The sequence below is a fragment of the Rhyacophila brunnea genome, unplaced genomic scaffold (assembly GCF_057557595.1).
Source record: "Rhyacophila brunnea isolate RB1 unplaced genomic scaffold, BYU_Rbru_1.0 scaffold_12, whole genome shotgun sequence".
NCBI lineage: Eukaryota > Metazoa > Arthropoda > Insecta > Trichoptera > Rhyacophilidae > Rhyacophila > Rhyacophila brunnea.
The window spans coordinates 32,820,560-32,847,963 of NW_028232774.1; positions in this window are offsets into that span (position 1 = coordinate 32,820,560).

Sequence of the window (27,404 nt, forward strand, 5' to 3'; positions counted from 1 at the left end):
AGTTTGAATAAAATATTGTTGAAAATATTTAGTTACGTTTTGAGACGCACTGGAAAAGCCGTTTTATTCTGGATAATTATACTGGTGGCGAATTTAAAGATTTTAACACATTAACTAGGACACTTTTTGTTTTTTTTTTAGATTTTCATAGTGTTATATGTATATTAAACATGTAATTATAACTGTTGATACACAGTGGTTTTTAATTATGCATTCCAAAAAAACTCAATGACGCATATTTCAGATAGTGATTGAGAAAATAGAATTATTTAAATATTCCATTTGTTATGGTTGATTTTTTTTTTGGGATATTGTGATGAAATCATTAAAAATATTTCTAACATGACGTTACGTTGAAATAAAAAGAGAAAACGTTATAAATAGGTACAATCAAATTGGTCTTCAATAATCTATACATCTCATTTGCCGCATTAATGAGGATGGTTATCACAAACACTATAAAATTATCATAAGTTCAGTAAATTTTAAGGGAACCACAGTATTGTCGTTAGTGAAGTTGTAACAACTGCGCCCATAGATACTATCATTAAGCCATTAATGAGGTTCTTTTTTATACCTAAATATAATACTGATACTACCATTTATCAGTCTAGATTTAGATAGTATTATTTTTAGTCCTCAAAGCTCCAAGTGGCCTTCTGTGGGTATATTCTATACTTATCGAACACTAAATTGATAAATAGTATCAAACTTAAGGTAGGTTTGTATCAAAATATTAGCACTTATTGTAACAATTACACGAAGCTGGTTTTTATTGGCGCAATAAGTGCGATATTTTAACAGCAGCAAGATAGGTGATGTTAAAATATAGCACTTATTGCAACAATAAAAACCAACTTCGTGTAATTGTTACAATAAGTGCTAATATTTTGATACAAACCTACCCTAAGTTTGATAATATTTATCACTTTAGCGGTCGATAAGCATAGAATAGACCCACTGGAGTTACTCATTTGCCCGTAGTCGTTGATTCTCTCGTAGGCAGGGTTTTTAATCAATAAAAACCCATAATTATTAATCCAAATATTTTCAAGGGATTCAGCTTTAAATTTACATTTAAAAATGATAAACTAGTATGAAGAAAAAATACTCGATCAAGTTTACTTATCAATAAAAAACATGTCGTCTAGAAATTCGTTTTTGAATTAATAATACATTTAGATTTAGTACATTATACTGAAATGTGGATTATTATAAATACTGTAGGTTATTTTATTTAAGAAGGTAAAAACTTATATTAAATAATTACAAGATAAAAAGAACTTTTTATGTACAACGTTTTTAAATTTTCTGTTGAATCATATAAACTTGACTTGACTAGCTTAAACGATCAAAAATAATTGTACTTGATAGAAATAATACTGAAATATCATTTTAATATTTCATATTGATTTCCATAGTAATGCACGTTTATATTAATAATTTAGTTGCTAGGACCCCAGACCCCTCAACCAATAATAGTGGATTGGATTATGGATTTCTTCCGAAATAACTTTTCATACAAAACGGAATTAACTGAAAATGAATTTAATTCTACTTAAAGATGGCTAAAAGTATTAAAAAAATGCATTACCATCGTGTTTTGATATATTCTAAAAGTTTTAAATGTCTAGCTAGTCTGGAAGTTAGTTAAAAATAGATTGCAAGATTTGTACTGGATAAACAACCACCGGACAAATAAGAATAAAACCTAATAAAAACATTGTAATAATAAAATATACCTACTTATATACTATTAGGTATGTTATTGCTAACATTTTGACATTACGCTACTTTTTCGTAATTATCAGTAATATAGTGTTTTTTTGTAAATATTCCGTGTCTGATTTAAAGTCATCATAAAATAGAGGTTTTGTCAGTTTTGAATGATTTCTTTAATTTCTCTCAAATAATGCTCTTATGACATATCAAGCATTTAATACACAATTGATTAAATTAGAGATCGACTCATGTTTAGCAAAATTGACTTCATATCTAATGAAAGTATTGTATATTATCACGGGGTTGCTACCAAAATTTGGTATACTTATCGATAATTTATATATTCAGAGTTGACAATGGATTTTGTGTAGGTATATAATAAAATTATATAAATATGTATGTCACCTATATAGAACATGCATATAAAGAAATTAGCATTATGCCTTAATTTAGAGGGCAAGTCAAACATTTAAATTGTGATTAATTAATTAATTATAATGTTTTTACTAATATTTTCAGGTCAAATAACATGGTATCAGAATTTTACAAATAAGCGCATCATACGTCTTATCAAAGACCTGCTTAATTTTTCCACATATTATAATGGAATGATATGCTTAGTAAATTTTTATATACCTAGCTACTAAAATAATTAGTGTACTGTCTTACATATAATATAATCAATTAATCTTAGTAAAAGTCATAATCTATAAACGAATATCAATCGTGGTATAAACGTATTTATTAAATATTATATTTTTAATAATAATTATAGTAATCACATGTAGTTAATATTACGAACGTGAGCTTATCTCTGTGAAGCAAGTGCATTGAAAAAGTAGCAGTGGTTTTAGTAATAAAAAAAAAACATAAAATCTACAACGCCAATCTATTTGCATAATTATTTTTATATTACCTCATCGCAAGAAAAAAATATTTATTGATATTATTTGTGAATCTTTCTCTATTAAGAAAGTAGTCGAATCAGTCAGCGGGAATTTTTTAGTGAATTATTTTGAACACGTTTCTACTACACTTAAAATTTTTGACCCTGCACGTATGGAGGGGTCAAATCGAACATTGATCGTCATATTTTTTAACAGAACGGTTTCGCGTTGCTCCGACGCATCGTTTGATTGGCCCAGAAATAAAATACTGTTTTAACTTTTTCCCATTATTATCTTAACGCTTCCCAACATGTTTAGTTAGGCCATCCATAGATTTAAACCGTATGCGTTTTTGTGCTGTATGCCATACTAAACTTATGATATATGTTCATGAGAATATATTATATCCATGAATAGAAATCATAAAGTTATAGTCAATTTTTTATAGCATGTCACTTAACGAAATTAGTGATATATTTCTCGTTCACCATGAGAGAATATATAAATAATAAAATATTAGAGGATATTATGATATTCATGTTCATGAAGTGAAAATCTATGTTGTGACTACAATAATAGTAGGTACGGCATACGATTCAATACCACATGTGATTTCAGTATATGAATATTTTCTTAAAATATATATTTAAAATAGACATTATTGACCTAAATGAAAATAATCGAAAATAAAAAAAACACTTTTTGAATAAATTGAAACAAAGTTTTTGTTGAAAAAAAATTTCCTAACATTTAAACATATTTAATTTATTTAATTTATTTACTCTCTTAGGACCAGATGCATAGTGTGATTATATGCCTCGACGAATCCAAAACCGGGCAATTAGAATCCTGAGCAGCCACACATTTGGCCACACAATCGTGAAACGCAAATGGCAGCTGTATATAATATTATAATCAAATTATTCTACACATAATTCAAGAAAATATAAAAGTTAAATTCAATAATTCATTTTTGTAGATATTAGAAAATATTGACGAAGGATGGAGATACGCTGTTAAGATACGGCATAAATAGTGCACACTAAACTTTGTCAGTCTAATTTCGGTTTAATTGAACTAATACCACAAATTGCAGATATTGTTGGTTAGTTTTATAAGCCCTACATAGACCAAGTCATAATAATATATAATAGTCAAAAAATATTTTTTATCTATTATGGTTTAGTTTAGGAAGGGGTAATATGGATTAAAGAAAATAAGCCAACACCATCTGCAATCATTTGTACTCATTAAAAACAATTAAGTATGACTGACAAAATATACGCTATTTTTGTCGGACAGCCTACCTCCACATGATGGTTTGGATTAGGCACTATTTAATTGTATTTTACAACGTTTTTATTAACTCGTATTCTTATTTGTCCGGTGGTTATTTGTCCAGTACAAATCTTGCAATTGATTTTAACTATCTTCTCGACTAGCTAGACATTTGAAACTTTTAGAATATATCAGAACAAGATGCCAATGCTTTTAATACTTTTAGCCATCTTTAAGCAGAATTGAATTCATTTTCAGTTAATTCTGTTTTGTATGGAAAGTTATTTCAGAAAAATCCGTAAAAAGTAAAAGACTATTATTGGTTGCTAGGGGTCTGGGATCCTAGCAACTAAATTATTAATATATACGTGCGTTACTATGGAAATCAAAATGAAATGTCAAAATTACATTTCAGTATTCTATATTTGTTTGTTTTTATTTACTTTATATCAAGTACAAGTGTGAGCATATTGAGCATAATAATTCAACAGAAAATTTAAAAACATTGTATATAAAAAGTTATTTTCATCTTGTAATTATTAAAAACTAAACAGCACCCTCTGCAAATTTTATTTTTAGTTCAATTAAAACAATTCCATATGACTGACAAAGTGTAGTATGCATTATTTATGTAGGATCTACATAGCTTACTCCCACCAAATCTCAAATATTACCGCACACCTATTAAATAAGTTTATAGATTATTTGGTTAGAATAACAAACTAATGCTGAAGAAAATATTGTTTTACATCACAATGACATCGTGTTGCATATGTTAAGAAACGCTGAAATAACGGACAAAAAAACCAGTCGCTAAATTTAACATAGCAATATCTTATGTTTTTATATAGTACCCAAGTACTTTCACATACATTTGTTGAACTCCTAGTCACTGGCTCTGTTGTGTGTGAACCACGATTAAATGCTTTCCTAATATTATTATTTCACCGGGCTCGTCGATTCTATCTTGGAATAATTAGCGTAATTTGGTTTTTTTCTTAAACCTAATCGTCTTCATGATCGCAGTAAAGCATTTTTTTTGCTATTATAATGTAGGCAATAATTATTCTAATTGAGCCACAACTTACCACGTTTTTGAAAAATATTTATTATACTATCCATAGTTATCATTAATATGCAATCTATAGTTATAATATTACCGAAACATTAAATTTAATACTTACATATTAGTAAAACCGATTAAGTTCTTGCGTAGCAATTTTGAAAGACTTTGACAGACGGAAATAACGGTTTATATAATAATCCATATTTTACCTACTTGAATTTATTCATTCATTATCATCAGCCAGTGATAATTTGCTGCTTGATAAAGACCTCCGCTAACGCATTTTACTAGTATCTGTCTCTAGTTAGCGCTGCCACGTATATGCATCGAACTTTATGAGTCCGTCTAACCAGCGGGTTTTAGAGTGTTTCTGTGGTCGATCGTGTTTAGAAATCTATATGTATGCAGTTGGCCTTAATACAGTTTATCGTGAGCTGTTGTCTCAAAAATAGATGACCGTATAGTATTGAGATCATATTCATCTGTAATTTTTTTTTTTAAACCAACGGAAGCCAAGGTAAAGGTATAAGAAAATAAGTTGGTCAGTAAATTAGGAGTACAATCATATCGTATATTTTAAATAAAAATCTAGTAGGTCTTATTTATCAAATATGTTCTTATTATTGAATCTAATAAATTTGAAATATTACTGTCCGCATTGCTCCATGAATCTGGACTTTTTTTTTAATTCTCAATATTATACAGCTATCCCTTTCTGGTAACGGAGTTGACTTAAAATTTACTTATTGTAACCGTGATCGTGTAGTGTTCCTTTGATAATATTGTTTGATGGCACCTCTCGAGAGGTTGTTCACTCACAGAGCGACATGCCCAGCCCAATGCCATTTCATCTACCTGGCAAGAGTCTATCACATCGTGCATTCTAGTTTGTATCCTTTTGTGTTATATTTGAATTAATTGCATTAAATTTATATGAATTCTATTCAAATAATAAAAAAATCCAACATATTATAATCCATCACGCCATTATATTTTCAGTTTCTAGGCAATTGAATTGTCTCAATCTTGAACTGAATAATAAATAAAACTATCATATTCTATAGCCTCTTCTTCTCATTAATATGTTTTTGTAGACTGAAGAAAGGATAGTAATATGATGGCACCGGATTAGGAGACTAGGTATGGTGAATGTGCCATGGACCGGCTTTAGACAAATAAAAGGTCTCACCAGCACCTTCATTTCAATCCCATGTTAGATCTGCACCACGTATATCGTTATGAAGTAACACAGTCGGGTGAAACAAGAACCGTATCTGAAGTACATATCCCAGTCACACGAAGATATACATTAACATTATTATTATTTTTCTTTAGATACTACTTCTTAGTGGGAAAAAATTAGACTTATTAATATACATATAAGAAAAATCATCGACTAATCTTCATCTGAAAAAACTTATATATCGCTTGCTTATTCAAGTGTCATTCTTACGAATAATTTTAAATACTCATTAACCTAGCTGCAAAATGTTGTTATTTTCAATTTCTGTTAACATGTTATGGTTATCATAGTATAGTATAAAAAGTATGTTTCTGATGATTATCCACGTTACGTATTTCCAATAAAATGAGTATGTACCTGTTCATTCCTAATTCAAAATATTTAAATTTAAAAAAATGTATTTATTACTTAGTTCAAAATTTGAATCTCGTTTTACAGATGAATCTGAAAATCGTAGAAAGTATTTATAGTGTATCTACTTACTGAAATACACTCGTTGATTTCGTATTAAGATAATATTCATATTTTGTTTCCGTGTATAAAGTATTATGAATTATGGCTTCATTTCTTCCGCAATTGAACAGGTCAAACCCGTTAATCAATAAATTGTGATCATCCGAACACATTGTTTTGTTTCGGCGATGTGTTTCTATAATCAATGATCAGAGCGAATTACCAGAACCACCTTTGTAATGATCGGTTCGAATCCGTGCTGGCCCACTCCCAAAAATGTACGAACGAACCCTTTTGTAATATTCACAGGCTGTATAAAAATATCATTATGATGTTATTGTTGCTTGTGTTATGGAATGTAATTTAAAACATTTTACTATTTTCTTCATAAACTAAGGTCGATCCACTGCTAGATGATGTCTCCTATAGCTTCTTCTACTTCTCTTGGTCTTTAGTTTTTCGCTGTCACGTAAATCCACTGAATTTCATGAGTTCGTCCATCTAGCGGGTTTTAGGGTATCCCTAGGGACGTTCAGTACTTCTTAGGTACCATTATATGTCCAGCGGTTGTCCACCCAACTGTCATTAATTAATTTGATTAGTGATCTCTAATAACGTCGCGCACTCTTGTCTACTGCATAGTTTAGAAATAATTCATAATAGAATTGGCAAGTTTGAAGGGATAGCTCGCAAACAAATATAGCATTGTTTTATATCAAAATTTTTTTTTTACCAAACAGTCCTCGTATGATCATAATCGATAGGAGATATGTGCATAAAATATTCTCAAGTACCGCATTTTTTGATATTGTAATAATAATTAGAACCATTGATAATTCTAGTTGGTATGTTCCGTCATGTAGATTCTGAATAATACAAACATATCATTGACAATATTATCAAAAGTTATAATAACTGAGGTTTTATACTGTTTTATAGGAATCTATTTTTACTAATTATCGTTTTATTTTTCGTCTAGCTCTTGATTAGTTAATTTATATACCGTAACATTAATATTTATAATAACAGTAACGAACGGCAATGATTGTCTGTTGTATACATAATATAAGTAGATAACTAGATACACATAGAGGATTAGGGTGCAAAACTGATTCCTATGGAAAAGCGTAAAACTTAATAATTAAATTCAACTTATTAATAAAATAACGAGTATTGTTAGTTAACGTAGTTGATGTCATTAATTGACTAAGCATTAAGTATGAATAGTTAGCTTATATTATAAAACAATTTATTAGTTATATCTCTATAACTACCCAAGCTCACATAATACCACTATAATCAATTAACTAGATAATATCTAGAATTTACTGATAATGACCGGATAAATTATAATACTAAATTTATAGATTTTTTTATCAACCACTGAAAATTAACTGTTTAATGTCGGGTTTTACTTTACTCAATTAAAAGATTAACGAAACAATAACATAGTAAATTTATTTATATATTTGATTAATGTATTATTCTACATAATTCAACACCCTGTAGCTGATACTTTGCGCCTAAAGTACACCAAATATCTGAGCGTACGTGAAATCTTTTATATTTTGACCAAATTAGATAGAACGATTATTAACTGTTGTCCGTAATTGCGGTTTACTGATGCAAAGTAATAGGCCTATTCTTGCCACTATCATTTTACTGTAGGGCATGTCAAAAGAAATGTAGATATTTTATTAAATATTTTACCAAAATCGTATATATAGTTTTCTCTCGTTTTATTGTATTTTTTACTAATATGACTATATGACATGTTATACCTTTAAAATATATGAAAATATTGACAATGGCTATTGTCAGATATATGTTACCAATCAATATCAAATAAATGTTCTTATTGAATGTAATAAAATTGGAAACTGTGCTGCAATGCCTCACGAATAATGTGAAGTTTTTCATCTCAATGCTATACGGCCATCTCTTTTCGGTAAGACCAACTCACGGTGAAATGTAATGCGTAAAATTTATATGTTACCAAATTAAATTTAAAAGTTTTAATAATGATTTAATATTTCCATTATCTTACTAAAACAATGTATATTATGCACATTAATATTAATATAATTTATATTATATTATCACAATTTCAAATACACAATAACATAACTATTGATAAATTACGTAGTTTAATATTATATATGTCGAACGTTTTATCTTTAATTATAACATCGGTAAAACTAATTAAAAAGTTTAAACAAACAAAATCGAGAATAAAACAAATTATTAATTTTTAACGGCGCGTTTTTTTCTATCAACAGTTTTATTCGACTGTCGATAAAGGTTACTGACCCCATAAATCAAAATAAAAAAAAAATCTTATTTTAATAATTTGCTCTGCCCATTAATTTCATAGTTCTTATAGTTAAGCTTTTTTGCACAATTAAAACAATTTGATTTGCTTATATCTTATACTTACTACCTATTGCAATTATCTGCAGTTTAAATTCAGACACTTTTTATTATATTGTTAATACCTACTTATTTGTTGTAGACTACGTAATTCGTTCGTTTTCTTATACATATTATTATTATTCCTTCGCTATATTAAAATTAAATTTAAATTATAACAATAATTTATTTATATATAAGAAAGACAATTTTCTCCTTACTGTGAAAGCTTCACTTTACCAAAAGCAGCTAACGAAAAATATGAAGCTTATAAGTTTTTTTAAAATCAAAACGATAAAGAATCACATCTCATTGTTACAAATATTTTTATGGTTACGTTTATTATTAAAATTGAATTTATTAAGTTTTATAGAATGCAGCGAAGATTTTTTTGAATAATTAATAGATTTAATGTATTTTAAAACACATCGATTTTTATATTTAAAAAAAATGTGTATAACTTAATATTCGTTTTATTTATAGCAGAACTGATTTCGGTTTGGTCACAATAATTTAAGCTCAATTTTATATTATATAATATAACATGTAAAATTTAAATCTTTGTCTTTTTCAATTTGGTAGTCAGAGCATTAACATCACTTCTGCATACAAGTAACGAAATTATTTATTAAGACGGTACTTCAGTGAAACTACAAATAATTTTCAACTATAGGAGCGACGAAATTTCGGACTCGCTGGCAATCGAAGAGCGAACGTCGAGCTGTGAACACGTCAATTTGTTTCGTGTTGGCGACGGGGGTATTAATTCTTAAATCGTGTAAAGATGACTAAAAAACGTTACCCATTTACTTGAAAAAGAAAACATGTCAATAAATATATTATTATTGTTACTAATAGAACAATAAACAAAACATTAAATGGACGCATGTTGGATTTATATGACAAATTATATTTCGTTCGGCACGCGTCATTTGCACAATCCGCGCATCGCCTAGCCACGATATTTTTAGACCATGCCTCAACTGAGGTATAGCCTTAATAGATGAATACTAATAAATAAAATTCATAGGTGTTAATAATATTTTTTGATATTAATTATTATGCATGCTGATATTGTTGATTGTAGACTTAAGAAAATAATTTTGGATTACCAGTTTCATTTCTTAGAATTGAGAAACACAAAATCACAAATTTTGTTACATATTATAATATGTACGTAGGTACGCATATCGTTTGATTGAGCCGCTGTAAACTCTCAATTAGGTATTTCAACGAATAATGGAATGTTAAAATAATTTATTAATAAATATTATATAAAATATTTTTATTCAGTGATATTTGATTTTATGATATAGGTATCTACCAAAAGTGTTGCATTTTGTACGATTTATGCTAGCTTACTAATTAACTATATATTATGTTTATGAAAATCATTTGCTCATGTATGATTTCATTATATTAATCTAATTATTACTGTTTTAAGCTAGTTTGGTCGTTTTGTGATATTTTATGCATGTGTTTAAAAAGAAGAAATACTTATCATAAACAAAATAAAATACAGCGTTGAACCTTGTATCTACATACTGACAGTTAATTATTTCGAAACCTAAAGATTTTCATAGAATATTTTTTAAAAAGAGAGAATCAAAATGGTTTAAACTCTTCAAAAACTTAGTTATCTACTCTTTGCTGCTAAATAAAAATTACAACCTAGAACGTTTTTTAAAGTTCTGTTCAAAAATAACTGTTTGGGCCACAGTTATAACATACGAGTTTGGTCTTTATTCGTAGAGCATCCTTATTTATTCTGATATACCTAGTCATTTTTATTTATTCAACGAATATTTTTAATTTAGAAATATTGCCGAAAATGCTAGTGCGTTAAAACTAAAATCAAGATAGAACCTGACGCCATCTAGGACTTAACCTGTAGATTTTGTATAATTAACTTACATGGTCGGAATTTATTGCAACACATCAAATGCAAGCTTTTGTATGGTAAAGCTTACCGCCTAAAATGTACAAATTTTGGGTTAAGTCCCATTCGATTCATACGTGTGGTAGGATTATTTCTGGGCTTACTATAAATAATGAACAAATAATTCGGTACACATTACTCTTCTTCTGTCATACACATGCAACAGATGCGCCGAGACTCTTCCAATCCTCGGTCACCGTAATGGCCATGGTTTTAAACATAATATAGTACAAATCAAGTTTCCTCGGTGCTGCACTCGCAGTTTCAATTACTATCAAAGTATCCCCACGTTTTCATATTACTTAGTTCTACTTACGCTGGTGTGTATTCTATTCATCGTACTCCAAACTATCATGTGTGCACCCCGCCCTAGTGGTAGTTTCTCAATTTAGTACATGAGATTTAGTTTATTTAATGTCCAAAAACAACACTTTTGGGAAAACAATATTTAATACTTTTCAGATACTTAGTTAATGGTGTAATGATATTTTTTTTACTAACTATGACCTATTTTACGGATAACTTCCCATTTCCCACACGGATTAACATTCATCCCCGCAGTTTGGCATCGCATATAGAAGCGTACATACATTGTGTTCGTCCATCTATTAGTATTCAATAAACGGAGCTTCCCATGACGGCATCATGCTATTTGACTAACGAGCGACTCGCACACGTATTCGTGTAAGCGAACCCGCTGCGAGAGCACATATGTTTGACCCCTGTATCTTGAAATAATTGATTAATTTTGAACAGAGGTTAAGCAAAGAACAATATTTCCATGTGTTATAATGGAGTTTACAGAAATCACACACAAAGTATGTACAGCTTTACGAAGTACAAACAAGGTTTAAAAGATACTAGTTATACAGGATTGTTCAGTTTGTCCAACATCATGCATCGGTTTTATTTGGGACGCATCTTATTACTGGTAAGATCGGTCAACATATCGCTGTGCAGGAGGCGTCACGTGCAGACTCTTACCATGCCCCCTCAGGAATGAGCAATTTGGATAATAGGTACAACTAGTCTCCAAGATAATATGAAAAAGTGTCCATACTGCAATTGTGATGCTGAAAAAATCACTGTCTCCTTACTGCGTAAAGCCGTTAATTACTGTCCGCATAAGCAAAAAGACAGCTATTTGCTAAAGTCACATTATGTGGATGAATCTTTTGATTTATGGTATATTAGGCAAAAATCAGTATATTTTTAATCGATGCTGTGTTTTTGTTTATGAATCTCATTATTCTGTCTTATTGTTTAGAAAAACAAGTTTATGAAAAACAGTATGTCGATTTTTATACTGAGATAAATTTTAAACTGCTTTTGATTTTATATCAAATGGTTCAGAATTTCACTTAGTGCAATATCTGTACACTATCTCAATTTGTGATTTTTGTCGAAAAGCTGCCTTTTTCTTTGGGGTCAGTGTAGAGTCTATGATTTATAACTTTACACTTTTTATGCATTGATATGCTTCTTTGACTGATTACCTCGCATAAAATCAGTTAAAATTATACACACTTGTATTAATATAATAAGTAGTAATAAGAAAATAAATAGATAATAATTATATGAAAATATTTTTAGAATATATTACAACATTTTCATCCTAGAGCCTGAGTGCAAAGTTATGAAATGGCAACTCTAGGTACCATTGACAATATATTATTGAAACTTAATGACACAGTCGTGACAAACGGATACGATAGAATAAGAAAATACCTTGATAAAGAAAATATTTTAAGTGGAAAGCGTGCAAAAAACTATCCTCAATTCTTATAATATGATTCAAACGATCAACATTGCAAAATATTCAAATTATTCATCTTACCAATAATTGAGGTGATATTAATCAAATCGAATCAACCAACAATTATTATTGTGTTTTTTTTCAGAAATATGGATATCGCCACATTGTTATCTTCCTTGAAGTCAAAACCAATCTTGATTTATCGCATGAAATATTTTCATAGATTTTATTATTAGGTTCGGTTTCCATTGTTATTATAAAATACAATTAATAAATTGGAAAAATTATTAAATTTATATTAATGTAAATCAGTTTTTAATATTCAGCAAGTACCTACACCTTTTATGGCTATATTTATATGTTTTATATTATTTTAATTTATTTATTCCAGAATAATTTTATCTAACCTAATCTTAATAACCTAGTTTATAGATATTACGTTAATTAATATGAAAAAATTTTTGACGCTTTCGTATTTGGTAAATATGAATTTATCTTCAAAATACAATTTTCATTAGTTAAGATGATTAAGTGGCATATTAATTAAAGATTGTTTATGTATTTATGTTTTATTATACAATCACTGAACAAATATTGCCATCCAGTGGTAGGTATTTAAAAGGAAAAATATGAATTTATATTTAGATACCGCTAAATCGATGAAATAGTTAAATTTTGTGTAATAAGCTTGGAGACATTTTTTTAGAAGTAGATTGATCCAGGCTGATGATTTTTAATACACAAATAAGTTAAAAACATCTATTAATTGTCTAAACTAAAATGTAGGTACCTACCTCGGTTTACTACCTATAGGTTTATTTTATATTTTATTCACATTTTACGTATAAAGACACGCACATCAATTTTATTATAAACACGTATTCTTCGTGCTATTTTTTATTCGGCCCTGTATATAAAACTTTAATTAATTAATATTTTTATAATACAAATCAGAGTGTTGTTATTTACGACCAAAACGGTCGCCAGGCCGACCAAAACTTATTAATCAAGCTTCAATTATTATTTTCCTATTACGTACCTTTATTACTTTTGATCCAAGAGCATAGAGCTACTAACACGAGCTTAAAGCTCAATGTGTTGATAGTTCAAACCGAAATTGTGATACATGATGACTTTTAAATCAATTTACTAGATATCTACTGATTTTCAAGAATTGTATTTATAAATTAGTTATCTGTAATCGAAAATCGTGGTTCTATCTATAACTACTATAATATATTAAATATCTTGTCAGAAGTTCATAACCATTATTTTCACTTAACATTAAAAAAAATAAAGTGATAGGTATGTTTAACTTAACAATAGGTAAATTATTATACCAAATGTAATAACCATGAGGGGTAGTGTTTATATTTGAGGCAGGATATTACATTTTTTTTATTTACAGCAACAAAAACAGCCGTGTTTATTGACCTTATTAATAAATGGATACAGATGACATAGTTTTTTTTTCCGACCATGTCCGATCCTGATAGGATCATATGGGCCTCCACAGAGTGGAGGTTTGTATTGACGGATTTTGTTTTTTACGAGAAATGGATGTCAGCCACTTGCTCAACCATCATATCATGGCAATAAATTGGTCATAAAACTGTAGGTATTATATTATTGATGTCTTACTTTTTATTTTAAATCAATAAAATGAGTCTGAACTAAACGAAAATTGAAAGGACGCAATACAGTCACTCTTTTATATACACTAAATAGTGGCGGCCATCGTAGTCCAATGCGTAAAGTACTGGACTCTCATCCGGAGGCTTTGAGTTTGATTTCCAGTTAGGTCACAATACATTTATGTGATTTTCTGAAACCGTAACTGTGTATGCAATTGTCTCACTTCTACTATTACAATATTGTATTACTATACTCCTGTCACTTGACACTAGTATAGTGTGTTATGTTAAAAATAAATTGAAGCAAGGGGCAGAAGGAGGATTTTTACCTGTTGGGGGATATCTGCTGTATCATTATTATCGGAAACCAACCTGATGGTATTCACTGATTATGTGTCGTCAGTACTAGATAGAGGCAGCCAGGTTGACTGTTCTTACAATGATTTCTCGAAGGCATTTGACAGAGTCGATCACGATATTCTAATGGAAAAACTCCAACTTATTGGATTGTCGGATCGATTTCTAAAGCTATTCGGGAGTTATTTTAGGAACCGTCAACAATACGTTTCGTACGGCCTTTATCAGTCACAGACCTTTTACACATTTTCTGGTGTCCCCCAGGGCTCAAACTTAGGGCCATTGCTGTTCACGATTTTTATAAATGACATAGCATTGGTAATTAAAAGTGCTATGTTTTTGTTGTTTGCTGACGACTTGAAACTCTTCATGGAAGTTGTCACCTTGGACGATTGTCGTCAACTTCAACTTGATATAGATAATATATTAGATTGGGGCAGGCGTAACAAACTGGACTTCAATATTGATAAATGCAATGTTTTATCGTTTACTAAAGCCTCACGAGTATTGTTTTTCCAGTACTCGATGCATGGCAGAGTTCTCTCGCGAATAGCATCTGTAAGAGATCTTGGAATTACATTTGACGGTAAACTGACGTTTAGTGGTCATATAGATACCATTTGTAAAAAGGCGCTAAAGATGTTGGGCTTTGTCTTGCGTACTTCCCGGGTCTTTTCGGATGTTACGGTATTAAAAATTCTCTATAACTCCTTAGTTAGAAGCAGACTTGAGAGTGGGTCTATCGTTTGGGCCCCACATCAGTTGAAGTACGGCCTTATGGTGGAGAGAGTCCAAAAGAAATTTTTACGACTCCTTTACTTTCGGTTGTATGGATATTATCCGTGGCTCTATCCGACTGATTTTCTCTTAGGGATGCTTACATACTGTAGCTTAAAATTTAGAAGGGATCTTTATTTAGCTACATATTTTTTCAGACTTATACGCGGCGTAAATGTGAACTCTGCCATTCTTGGTGGTATTGGCTTGTGTGTCTCTGATAATTACCTTAGGAATCGAGGGCATGCGTTGTTTGTTCTCCCACGGTGCAGAACTAACCTGCCATTAGTAATGCCAATTGGGAGGGCAGTAACCATGCTTAATGAAATCGCTTCGGATATTGATATATTCCACTTACGTGAGGGTGAATTTAGGTGGACGTTGTTTTATAAGTTTTTAAGATAGGGTTTATCAAAGTTCACTCTGTGTGCTTCCATCTACTTTTATTTTGTTACTTATTTAATTTATTTTCTTATTTTATTACTTTTTCTCTGTATTTTTATTTTTTTTTTATTATTAACACTTATTTTATGTCATGTCGTGAACGCTTTGAATTTATAATTTGTTATGTTCATTATATGTAAAATAAATAAATTTGATTTAAATTTGATTTGATTATTAATATTAAAAAACTGAAGTGTATAAGAAACATATTAATTAAGAGCAGTTTTCATACTACGACTTAACTGTGTATCCAAGAAAAGGAAAGACAACAAAAATTGTGAAGTGTTTTTTTTTTTTAAATTAGATATTTTTACTTGTTAAATTAATAAATATTCTTATAAAAATAGAAGAATATCATAAGTTTGAAAAAACATAAATTTTATAATCAGAACAATATAATAAATAATGTTTAAAACTATTATGTGTCATTTACAAACTTACAATCACGCAATATTTAACATAAAAATAAATTTAACTTCTTTATGCGCGTACTTTGGTCTTTTCAATTCTCAACCTTATAACGTTACTATGCATATCATTTTTATTTATACTACATTACATAACCTATCGTTTTACCTCTCAACTTATTATATTCTTTTAACGATATTCGATCCTAAGATCCAAAGTATGGGTGTCCATGGAGTGGAGGTTATATTTACACTTACAGTAACCATTCAGTTACCGTGGGCATAAAATACTCTAAGTTTTGTCTGAAGTGGATTTCATTCAATAGTCATTATTCAACTTTTTGTATTCTTTCTATAATGGAAACACTAAAAGGCGTTGCCTCACAAACAAGCTAAACGCTAAGTTATTAGAACAATAATTGGTGTAATTTTGCATGAAAATAGTTTCAGTGTGTTGAGTTATTGTAATTAAAATATAAACAATATTGTAGGCGTCATAATTTACTCTCACAACATCAATTTTAAGTGCCATAATAATTAGTTAGATATACAACAGAGTTAATTTATAATTTATGCAACCAATCTTTTTGACCTTAATTTAAAATGGATATCTACTTATGCAGTCAACGTTTTCTCCCATAATTGGATTTGAATTAAGTAATAAAACTTTATGCACTAAGCATAAGTCAGTATGCAACTTTACAAACTTTCTTTTTATGTTTTAAGAGAAATATACGAGAGTAATCATTATCAGACACTACAGTAGGTATTATTCTAATATTTTTTGTCATCCCAGTTATTACTTAGTGCTTGAGTTAATCTAGTTTGATGATTAAATAATGAATTAAGATATAATAAGAAACAAATCGTATATTAGCAGAGTAATATTCCGAATACGACTTAAACCGATTGATAAAATTAGGAAAAGCCTACTTAACTGAAGATTCATAAAAATTTATACATTATTATGATAGTTAATTCCTGAACTGATCGATTCTGAAAAGTTATGTTACACTTATATCATATTGTAAATGGGGTGATGATTTGTACTTTCAATTAATATTTTTCCGATCCTAATAGGATCATATGGGCATCCACAGAGTAGACGTTTGTATTGACAGATTTTTGTTTTTTACGAGAAATGGATGTCAGCCACTTACTCAACATATTAGGTCCATACCCTGACACACCCAAATTGAAAAACAATATGTGCACTTGCTAGACCCAGGATTCGAACCTGGGACCCACGGATTTATAGTCCAACGCTTAAGCCGCGCGGCCACCGTGGGTGTGGGCATATTATAGAGGGCGACAAGTGAAGAAATTAATGCGATCATTACGATTTCTGAAAACAGCGACGGATAATGTCATATTGTGAACGTCCCTAATTAATGATTTGTTATATGTGTCTCTTTAAAATAAATTAATATTAATATTTTTCACTTAATAAATTATTAATTGTTAAGAAATGAAGGCATACAAATTAGTTATTGTCTCAAATAAGTCTTTAAAAAACTTTAGAAAAAAATATAATTAAAATGTATTCAATCGGTATTTCTCAGATTTAGTGTTAATCATCAATACGTCTTCATATTTAATTTATTATCGATGTAAAGTATCTGTCGGATTGTAGTTTTTTTTTACTTTCTATAATGGCTTGTTTAGGCTCATTTGAATATATAAATGACTGGTAGTTTCCATGTTCTGTTGATTGTAACATTTTTAATAAAATCGTTGTTAGAACGATATTTATGTTTTTTCATACTGTATAATAATAATATTTCTGTAGGATTCAATGTGTTTAGCATAAATAAATTAGCGGCTTGTTGTCAACCTTAACCAATATGGTGAAAATATTGATAACATTTGAATGCTATATTAATTAGAAACAGGTATTTATAAACATACTATGAGTGACTACCGTTAATGATCTTCTATTTATAATATGTGTTTACTTAAAATAAATTTGCATCACACATTTTTTTAAATTGTGAGAGAACCTTGTAAAATATAAAACGTCCTAAACAATGTAATTTTGATTACATTGTATTTACTCCTAAGATTTTCTTTAACAAATGGATTTGATTGTGATATTTATTTAAAATTAAATCATTATAAGACACATACATATTTATTTTAAATAATACGCATTACGTTGTTTTTTTAATTTAATTTTTTATTATATTTTTCAAATAAAATGTCGATAATACTAAAAAATAACTTAAATATATTTATTAGAGAATAACACTCATAAAACGATTCGTATTAAAAAATAAATTAAAACTATTTACTTATCAATTTTATTAATAGTGTACCTATGAAAAATTTTAAGCGGAATAGAATAAAAATAATAAAATCTATAGGTATACTATCATAAACAAATTTGTCTTTCTCTAGATAAAGATATTAATTGTTTTAATTGAAAAATAATAAAGTTACAACAAAAAATCATAATATTATGTATATTTCTTAAAATCCATCCATGTACCACGGCCAAGGAAACACTTGCGTAAGTGATTCATATATTATTGGTAATACAACTATGTCTGCTTGACAAAGGAATAAGGCATTAAGTCTCAAATCGCTTCTTTACACCCAAAAACAGAATTATTTTTAGACCATTTTGTATGGGAACTCCAATGTTTCTGTATCTAATTCAGTAATTCAGAGGTGTTGATTTGACTTATTCTTTTTCTCATTTGTGCATATGTGTATTAATTACGATTCATTTGCCATCTTTAACTCATTTTTCGATTTTTAAGACTTATCATCCTCTTCCTTTTGCCCATAGATATCTAACTAAGCATGTTTTCAGCTTCCAGTATCTGCAAAAGATATGGAAAAGAAAATGCTGTACGTATGTTTATTATACACAAGTTTTATAAAGTTGTTAATTTAGTGTCCATAGTAAGTATAATATCGTCGCCTCAATACTACAACTTACTGTTTTTGAGATAGCTATTGAATATAATTCTACATTTTCTTCTCTAGAAAATGATAAAACTCGGTAGGTAAGTCAGAAGTTAATGGGAACTATATTAATTTTGTATTTGAAAATATTAGATAATTTTAAAACCATAAATGCATTAAATAAATAAAATAATATATCTACAATATTTTCTCATGCAATTGAACATTATTTTAATTATTATCAATTATTAGACAAGCACAATTTTCCATTTAAATAATAATATAGCCTACTGGTTCAAATAGACTATATGACGATCGGGCACATATATGCTAAGAGCGTTTTAGTGTCTATGATCAAATCTATGCCATTCTGACATTTATACATACATATTGTATGACAGCTATGACTTCATATTTACACTCTGTGACACCCTGTGATACAGGACGCCAACATAAGAAACTGGTTTTTCGACATATATATGACCGATCGTCATAGAGTGTATTTGAAGCATAAGTTTATGTTAATCAACTAATGTTTAAATTTTATTTTCCCAAAAATTACCAAATCAGAGTTATCTAGTTGTAGTATATTGAGGTGACGATATATTTTTACAGTTGGTATTATCAATGAGTTATTTAATTTTAAATAATAATAATATATCCTATTACATATTATCAAGTAGGTATTATAATCATAATTCAGATGCGTTTCTGGCAATATTTATATAATAGTGGTAGTAAAATATTATTTTTTTATTTTTGATTTTCAAATATTTTAAATCTTAGATGCATCAATAATGATATTCTGTACTGAAATATTTAATTTCTCATCAAATAATGTTTAGTATAAAAATAATAAATAGCTTCACATGATTGATATAAAAATAAATTACGTTTAGATACCTACTGATTGATAAAGTATGTAATCGTAATTTATTAATGACAAAAATAGTGTAAAGAATGGAACTTATTCGACCAATACTATTATGCGCACATTGTATGTGTGTTTGTGTTTTTTTATAAAGCGCATATTTTTTCACGGATTGTATTTTTACATCTTGTTAAGAAAGCAATAAGCAAAATAAAAATACTTGTTTTAACCTCTCACCCTTCACAATTATGAGTAAAATGCTTAGCTATTCCTCCGTTAAAACCATAATTGTGAAATTCACAATAATAATTCTAAGGCGCCGTTCATTGTTTATTATAGAAAAGCATTTGATTATAAAATTATTCGCTGGCACATGTGAAGTCAATTTACCAGGTGTATTAAACTACGCGTAGATGCACAATCAAACAATGCATACGTTTCATCATATAATTTGTGATTATTGCTGCATCTAAAGTCAAGCCGTAGAACTTCCAATCAATTTTTCTCCAGCCATTCCTTTCTTTGAGAGCAGAAGCTTCATATTTCTTAACTTTCTTCTCACAGCATATTATATAAGGCTTACTAACCAGCACTTCCTTGGATCAGATACAAGGACTATTTTGTCACGTGTCTTTTGTATATGCTGAACATAGCCGATCGGCAGTTCAAACTCAGCAGTATAGTAATGATATAAAGATAAAGCTTAGACTCACGACAATTGTTATCATTTATGACTATATTTATACCTTATTTAGTAAAGCATTTTATATACTTTAATATTTAGTATTTACCGAGAAAACAGTAATTTATGGATGGTAATTAAATCCACTCTAAAACTGACTGATTTTTTTGGTTTTATTATAATGAAAACTATTATAATAAAACGTTTTCACATAATATAGTATTTATTATACATTCCTATAAATATTGCACATCAATTAAATATTCGAATACGCAAAAATGAAGGATGTAGAATAAAAAATATCAGTTTATATTTTCAAAAATTATTGTAGTTGTTTTCAGGTTGTTTAATTTTTCTCAAATTTTAAAGCAAAAGGATATACATATATATAAAATTTGAATAAGGCGCAATGAAATTATTGAATACAGCTGGCGAGAGAGACGTGCTAGTGCTTTTATGATTCGAGGTCAGAGTTGATAAAACCGGTCAAATTGTCTATACATTTGAGAACAATAAACCTAACCGTCAATGTATTTTCCACCTGTAATAATTTTAATAAACATTTACACAAGTAATAAATAACTTGATTGCTATTGTCGACTTCAAAAGCTACTTCGGTAAAAAATATTTGTGTTCGAAAGCATGTGTTACTTACTACTTTCTATTCCATTGTTTTAAGAAATATAACCTCATTATAATTGTCCTAATACTTAACTAATGTCATTTTAGACTTCTTGCAGAGGCTATTTTTAAGAAATAGTACTATATTGAAGTGTACTATTAATTTAAGAATGCAAACACCATTATGAAGTTTAAGACACAAGAACGGAAATTAGAATTTTCTAAGTCGTGATGCTTGTAAACGTATCTTATCGTCTCTATTAATACAGTCAGGATTCCAACATATTTTAATGGCCTTCTTTACTATCCACAAAAATTAATCCTTATTTTAGCCTAATTATTAGTAGTTTGGTTTCGCAGTCAAAAAGTGTATAGAACGATATTTGAGTTTACTCACACGGTTTTTATCGTACGCGAGATTTGGCCAATATATTTTTTAGAACACCCACTACATCTCATCTAATACACGCTTGTATTTTACTCCTTGCAATAAATCCAAAAATTCGAAGAAGTGGGAGAAAAAATACACAATAATAACCCTAAAACAAATTAAGATATCAAACAACCACGAATGGCTCAACCAATACCTTTAAATAACTTTAAAGCTTAAATAATTTTACCAGTAAGAGATTAAAGTTGTTTTGTCAAATAATACTAGTCATTTAATAGTTGTATCCAATAATAAATATATTTAAGTAGAACTAATTTAATTAAAATATATATATATATATATAATACCTTAATACACGATGTATACTAAAAGAAGAATAATGGTGTATTCGGCAAAGCCTTGAGCTCTACAACCTCTTCTAATTACAATGTATCTTCGCATTCGTTAAATTTGGCAGACTCCAATGGCCGAACCATATAGTAATAATGGACAATGCTTAACCACCGAGGGGAATCCTGGATACGAGACCGAACGGTCGGAGATCGATTCGCAGTCCCAGACTGTGATGGTTGAACAGTGTCAACATAGATGCTAGAGTAACCGGCATAGAGGGCTGGAAGTCACTGGCCCAAAATAGGGGGAGATGAAGGAGGCTAAAACCCGCCCTCGGTTATTCGACCACTGATGATGGTGATACGCATTGTGCCTTTCCATGTCTACTATCAGTTTCGACATGATATTTATTAGACTTTGGTTAAATACAATAGAGGTGGAATTAATTTTTAATATACCCCCAATATTATTTTTTGGGTGAGATTATAAAAACTGATTGCACCAATAAAGTATTAATTACAAACAATAATGGCCATAGTACACGGCCGAATGTTTAATAAGCAATATTAAACCGGAATACTAACACCTGTAGAATCAAAAAACATTGTAACATAAGCTCATAGAATTACATCTAGTTTTTAAAACTATTAGTTACTTTGAAATATTGTGTAAATTCGTAATTCACCACACTACAGTATAATTATTTATATATTAGAGTTTTCCTTCTTATCTATGTATTATTTATCTTTAGTTTTAATTATAAACTTACGAAATAATGCACAAAATAATAAATATAAGAATGCAACATATTTTATTGAAATTTGGAACAGCGTCAAAAACATGTCAAATGTTTTTTACCAAGTCTTGAACACAACACAACCATCACAATTATAGATTAAGCTACTGATACAATTACAAAGTAGGCGTTTTTTTATTATTATTTAAACTATGCATTTGAGATAACATTGCATATAAAACTACATGGGAAAATAATATTATATAGATACACAAAACAATAAAAGAGTAATACAAACTATTGTTTATAAAACTTTTGATATTCATAAGGAACCTACTATGAAAAATATCTCTGGATACCTTAGGAGTACCTTAAACTCAAAACTACTAAAATAGTGACTGCATTACCTCTTTGGATTTCGATGCTTATAAGCTTATTGATGTTGTATCTGATGTTTCTTGGTGACAAGAATACATCTATTATATTGTTTAGCAGAAGATTGTTTCTTGCGCGTGTGCATGACAAAGGATTATCGGTAACATTAAGAAAACACTCGACTTGTCGTTTCGTAGTACGTATATTTTATCACACGGTCGGATAGTATTAATTACGAATATAATATGTACATTTTATATTATAATGCTTTATAATACTTTCACGCGTAACATTTTTGATAGACAGGTGCGTCCAAACGTCATTCCACTGACCGAAGAGAGTGATTAGTGCCTTGTCATTTTGGGTATCCGTTTCTCTGTTGTTTATATGCCAGCATGGGCAAAGACAACCGTATAACAATTATTTTTGCTGGTAAAACCTCTACAAGTTGTCTTAGATACTCAGTTGGACGATAATCACCTGTTTTATCAGTCAAGCGACGACCAATCGCAGTAAAATTTATATTTAATCCACATAATTTATGAATATATCATTTAATTCAACATAATAAATTTATTTTTTCTTTTTCTTTTCTTTGATTATTATCAATCATCAAATATCCATAATTATTGAAGAGAATTTGTGGCATCAAAATTATTTTTTAATACTACATACGAATTTAAAATTTTGAATTTAATTAAGCTTTTTAAAATTAAAGTTGGTACATGGATTACACAGGTTAATCGATAATAGTGAATAATTATAGCATATTGAAATCTATTTTAAATAAAAAAGTGATACTTATAGACTAAAAGTATTAACCAACAAACGTTAGTACCTATGTCAAATGTAATAAATTTATTTCTTATTATTTATTGAACGTCACAAGTTAATAAAAATGTATTATATACTTACATATAAATATAATTTGGACTTATTCTCATGTTATATAATTGTATGAAATGTGTCAATACCAAAAGCACCATGATCATAATTACTAGTCTTCATCAATAGTAATGCTCTCGATTTACTTATTATGACGTATTGCTTTCTTTAAAATATTACTACAATATTAATAATCCATGCTAAAATTGACTTAAAATATTATAGAGAATTCAAAAAAATATTTCTGGTCAGCAAGAGTTAAAATATTCAACATGAATTCACCACGCGCATACAATAGTTTAGAAATTCGTGCACACATCGAACAAAATAATAGCCAATTCTTACGAAAGATTGCGAGGAAATTTTATAAGTATAATAATGAAAAGGTGTTGGCTCTTTTTTAGGGTAATTTTGTTTATGAATAACCATTAGAATTGTAGTTCACAGAGGTCTGTTATTATCCTACCGCTTTTGATATTGTACTAAATTCAAGAGTCACGACTTTATACATCCAAGCCGATATCAAAACTTACTCAGTTACACCGAAGTGGAATATAATTGCCTAAGATTTTTACTAATGCATAAGATAACAATTTATTTTGTTGTGCGTTTTTTTTATATATTCTTAAATTCGGTATCATCAGCCGTTGTAATTTATTTGAAAGTAATAGTTGCTTCGCTAAACTACAGTTTTATTACCTAATTTAGATAATAATTATTTACTTGCTAGAATTATATTTTAAAGAATATTAATTTAATTTAATTCTATATATTGTTCTCAAATTAAATCATCTCTCTCCCTCACTTAAGGATCAAGCACAATAACTCAGATTTTGTTTTTACGAGAAATGGATGTTAGCCACTTGCTCAACTTATTAGGTCCATACTCTGATTCATACACAAATTTAAAAATAATATGTGTACTTGCCAGACCCAGGATTCGAACCGGGGACCCACGACGTTATAGGCCGACGCTTAGGCTGTTACAAAAAATTACAGGTGATTTATTATTGTTTCCAAGAATCCTTGAATTTACATATATTAGGGCATTATAATTTTAAATAATATAATTAAACTCCTTCACTAGAAATTAACCATGATTTTTGTTGATGGTTTACATTAATAACCATCAAAAATCAATACTACAACTCACTCTATGTATTATATTAATTTATATATTTGCTTCAAGTCCCTTTCTATTATTGTATCGTCCGACTTGTTTCTTATGTTATGTTGAAAACGAATAATTTTTGTCTATTATCTATCTTCCATATTTGATTTTTGCTTATCGTTACATATATTATCATTTTGCAATACTTAAAACTTTGTATTGAGTACAATAAATTTCATCAATATATACCTAAAATTCATGCCTTTTAAACTTAAACTAAAAATATATATCTCCGTCGCGTCAGTCCATGGTGACAGAGATAATCACGAAGAGGCGCTTCACGTTATCTAAACATGATATATTTCAGATGCCGCCAGAGGGAGCAAAACTCTGCACTTTGTGCCGGTACTAGAAGATCGATCTACGTACTGCACGATGTAACAGATACAAGACAAAGTGATTAAATGGCGTGATTTTATGTTTATTTTATTTTTCCATGCTATAACGTAATAAATAGCCTAAAGTTTACCAAAAATTATTATAATTATCATTATAAAAATATGTTTATGCTTATTGAAAAGAATGGAAGTAATGTAGCAGGAAATATAAAATTCTTCGATTGGTTGAAAACGGTGAAATATTTAATTTGGTACTAACCTATTAATGTGTATATTATAGCTTAATGATATTATAGAAAACTATCTGCCATTTTTACAAAGTACCTGCAATTTATCAATTTTAAAGAAAAAGATTCTATTAGATAAGTTTCATACCGTTTACTGTTATTTTTTTATTTCTACAGCACTATTTTACATTCAAACTTAAACCAAGACGTCTTTCTTATAATGTTTTATAATATTATCTTCAGGTTATTTTTTCTTACTTTATTGGTCCATATAAGAAATTAAAATGTATAAGAGTTGAAAAAATAAAATAAGTACAAAATGAAATTTTAATTATCATTACGTAATTTAATTTTATCAGTTAGTTGGTAGAGTTGAAATTCTTCCACGTACAAAGAAGCATTTTCCTTATCTAAATGGATAAAGTAAGTACGTTTACTGTGAAACACTTTCAATTTAACGATATTTAATGTTATTTATTAAAAACACTGTGCATTTACTTTGTTTTAAATTATGCAATATTGCGTGGTGCGGTATCTTTTACAGGTGCATTATCGGTTATTTAGCGGGAGCAATTTAAGCGAACCTTAAGATATTAAAAGCTCTTTATTACCTGAAGCTTGTAGTGTCATTTGAACTCAAATTATCCAGATTTGAGCTTCCTATCATAAAAGCAAAGTACTCGAGGTGACCAACCCAATATATTATTTCAAAACCATAATATAATATTAGCGTTAAATATCTATATAATTATTACAAAATATTATGTAAACCTACTCAATTAAAATATTTATTATTATTAGGTAGGTACTAATTGAATTGTATTGCTAATTATATCAGTTGCCAACTTTGGTTGAGTGGTAACTTATCAGCTTATAATGTCGTGGGTTTGAATCCCAAATCTAGAAAACTCACATTTTTCTACGTATGTTTGGTTACAGAGTATGGACCTAATAAGTTAAGCAAATGACTATCATCCATTTATCATATAAAACAAAAAACATGTTAATACAACCTCCACTACGTGGAGGCTCATATTTTGATTATATTAAGATCAAAAATATGGTATGTACATATCTATGTTTATCGGTTGGGTGATACAAGACATTTCTGTAGGCCCATATTATGCTTCGCTTGGGAACAAATGTGTTATTTTTTTCTTTTTTTACCATGTCGGTTCGAAAACAAATTTTTGAAACATAACATTCTTTCAAAATCATTTAAATAGAGTCCTTCCACATAAGTGGCAGTTCATTTAATACTTCTATATTGCTAAGTTTCAGATGTATTCAATAAAGGTTTATAAATGATCAAATGCTACTATTAATAAAATTAAGAGCTAAATAAATACTTAACTAACGATCGCTAGAGAATTTCATCACATTCAAATAATACTCATTCAAAATTTAATTAAATTCATTAATTATTAATTATTATAAACACCTGGTTTACGGGTGCAATTAAAAAAAAATAATGATAAAATATCTAAGCATT